Consider the following 3,311-nt stretch of genomic DNA (forward strand, 5'->3'; position numbering starts at 1 on the left):
AACTATTTTTATTGTTTAATTACTTTTACATAAAAACTATTTTTATTTAAAATGAATTTTGAAATACTTAATCATTTTATACTAAATAATAATTTTTCACCATTTTGAAAAAATTTAAATAATTTGTATTAAAGAAATCTTGAAATTCAAAACCACGAAAAATACCGAGAACCGCACACAATTAGAAATGCCAAATAAAACTATGTCAACCGTTTGGACAACATGAACAACAAAAACATCACGTAAATTCTTATGTGTCAGCAGTAATTAAATTTAGCAAACACCGCAACTAGTTGTTAGGAAAATGCCCTCAAAATTTACGGAATAGACTGGAAAATGCCAGAAAAAAAGTCATCTAACGCCAACCACCAAATTTTCAAAAATTCAAAAAGTAAGTCAAGCGTTGTTCTAGTCATATATTAGCACACATGTGGTATATACATACATATATAAGCACAGTTTATGTACAAATATAAGCAAGCAATTTATTTGTGCATTACATGCATTGCCATCAACCAAAACAAGACGCATAGCACACAAGCATAAACACATGCCTATATACATATATATATACAGAGTTAAGTAAAAAATAATGACAAGACACCAACAAATCAGTCAAGCAGCAAGTCAGGCGACAGCGACAACTGTTGCAAGAACACTTGTTTGTGGCCGAAAGCAGTCATTAAATACATGAAATTACTTCTACAAACATATGTATGTATTCAAGTGTATATATATTACTAAAAAGTTGTATATTTGTATTTGTGAAACAAATGTGCGTAACTTTGGTTGCCCATCAACAATTGTCAATGCTTTAAAATGGCTATTGGCGGTGTGCTTAAATCTATAACTGTTAGAATTAACAACACAAAGTTAAGAATTTGTGTATGTGTGTGTGTACTTAACGATATTTTAAGGGTAATATGTGTCTTCCGATGGCTAATGCTTGTAAACAAACACAAGAATAGAGAATATAAAATATTTTTAAGCAAAACAAAATGTGATAAAATAGAGAAGAAGTGATGAATATATGTATATATGGAATTGTATATAAACACAAAAAAACATATATTTTGCTATTACATGCCTCCAAAAAACATATAAAATTATTAGTATAATAAAAAAAAAACCTCAGCACTAACAATGAGAAAACTCAGAAGCAGTTTCCATTTAATTCTTGTTTACAAAAAAAGCTCCATTCAAGTTTATAAGACTTGCAAGTCTATGCAACGCAAGGGGTTAACTTATTGCCGCGCATAGAGCCATAGATCACATCTGAATGTGTGTCTGAAGTGTGGCTTACACGAATTACAAGCTGGCAAGGGTGCAAGCCTTATGACCACTGGCTATTCGCGTGACTAACACATACTCATGTAGCTATGTGCAAACATGTGTAGAGCATTAAATGTCTTGGCTGAAAAAAATTGCATTCCGCGCATATTTATGTAAATTGCAGCGCAAGTGCTTACCCGCTGGCTACTCAATTAATAAGCGTTTATGCGCATTGACGCATGCGCACCGGCTCAATCTGTTTGAATTACAATAATTACATTGTTTGTGCTACATTAATATGGTAGATATTTGTATGCAAGGTTTTTGTTGGTGTTGGTAAAATTTTTGCGAACGTTTTGATTGAAACGTAACTTATGTTTTATTTTATTTAATTACAATTTCATGTTAATATTATTAAAAATAATAATTATTATTATAAATAGTTTGTTTATGGATTATAACGCCTTTTGGAATTTTAATATAATAATATTAAAAAATATTTTTTATAGTTTCTTATGCCTTTTAGAATTCGTGGCAATAAATACTTTTGAAATAAGTAGTATATACGAATTAAGAAAATAAAAGTACATATTAGCTATTTTTTTTTACTATTTTGTAATTCCGTTATATGAAGCCTTTTAAAATTTGCCTATTATTTTAAATATTAATATTTAGAAAAAAATGTATCCTTCATTGACTTCCTCTTCAAAACTTCGGAAAATATTGTTTTTAAAGAAAATTTACACCTAATTTACAAAAAACAATCATTTTTAACATGAAAAATATTAATTTTTAACAAAAAAATTTAATTAATATAAAATATATTAATTTTTTCAAAAAGTTTCATGTCTAAGAATAAAAAAAAGGAAATAAATTCATTTTGAAAAATCGATTTCGATAAATTTAAAAAAAGTATTTAGTAAAAAAAATTAAATAAACTAATGATCAAATACGAAACTTTATCAATAATTTTCAGAATTATGAAGCCTTTTCGACATAAATCAAACCGACACCGTGCAACAACATCATTTTTTTGTTTTTAAAAGTAAAAAGACATCTTATGAGCAGAAAATATCTAGTCTAAAATTATGTTGTATGTTCACTAAAACTAAAATTTCCTAGTAATAACTAATATTATTCATGAATATATGTAATTTCTTGTTTTGTTCTCGGCAACAATGATTCAAGTTTGTCGCTTAAGTCTTCAGTTTAAAGAATGAATTGTTAAGTAGCACACATAGTGTGAAATTTTGAAAAATTCGGTATTTCAAATTTCAAGAGTTTACAAAATAATATACTAAAATTTCAAATTTCGATTTCTCAAACAGTTTTTGAATTACAGCCATTTCAAGGGTAGCCCCCCAGTCGAATCAGCTTCTTCAGTTAGCAAGGTGGCGTTTTTCGCAAAACCGCATTTTTCGAGTTTGCTGCAGTCAAATCCAATCACAAAGTGTTTGTTTGTGTTTTATCATCGGTTTTTATGATCTGATCAAAAGTTGAATTTTTAAAAAATTCCCAAAAATCGATGTTTTCAGTCAGTGCGCGCATTAAGCTTAGAATAAGTATTATTTCATAAATAATATTATTTTTGTTATCCATGGAATGGACCTCAAAGACAACTAAGTTTAAAATAATGCTCTTAGAACCACAAAAATATTTTCTAAAAAATCGAAAAAAGTATGCCCTTAAATGTCGCAGTTTAATTTCAATTCTTAGGAAAGTTTTATTAAAATTTTTTTTTTATTATATATTTATATCAATATGGCATCAGAAGTGTTCAGTTTGCATAAAAATTTTCGTATGATACCGTAAAAGCCTTAGAAAGTAGGCACCAATATTAAGAGGAATCCTTTTTATATTCTGTTAAGCATATTATTTTGAGTTGATGATGTCTGAAAAGTTTAGCTCGTTGTGATATATTTTATATAAAAAAACTTTTTAATTAAAATAAATGCATTTTTGCAAATTTCACAACGAATAAAAACCATTATCGGATATTGAAATAAAAAAAAGCTTAGAATATTAAAAAAAAATATTTT

At 27.6% G+C, this 3,311-nt stretch overlaps 1 protein-coding gene across 2 annotated transcripts in view; it reads right to left on the bottom strand.

Moving 5' to 3' along the window:
* Window positions 1–3,311, bottom strand: part of LOC108976157 — a 151,438-nt gene that overhangs the window by 74,411 nt on the left and 73,716 nt on the right. The window lies entirely within an intron of this gene.

Source organism: Bactrocera latifrons, unplaced genomic scaffold, assembly GCF_001853355.1.
Source record: "Bactrocera latifrons isolate USDA-ARS-PBARC rearing strain unplaced genomic scaffold, ASM185335v1 scaffold_73, whole genome shotgun sequence".
NCBI classification, from domain to species: domain Eukaryota; kingdom Metazoa; phylum Arthropoda; class Insecta; order Diptera; family Tephritidae; genus Bactrocera; species Bactrocera latifrons.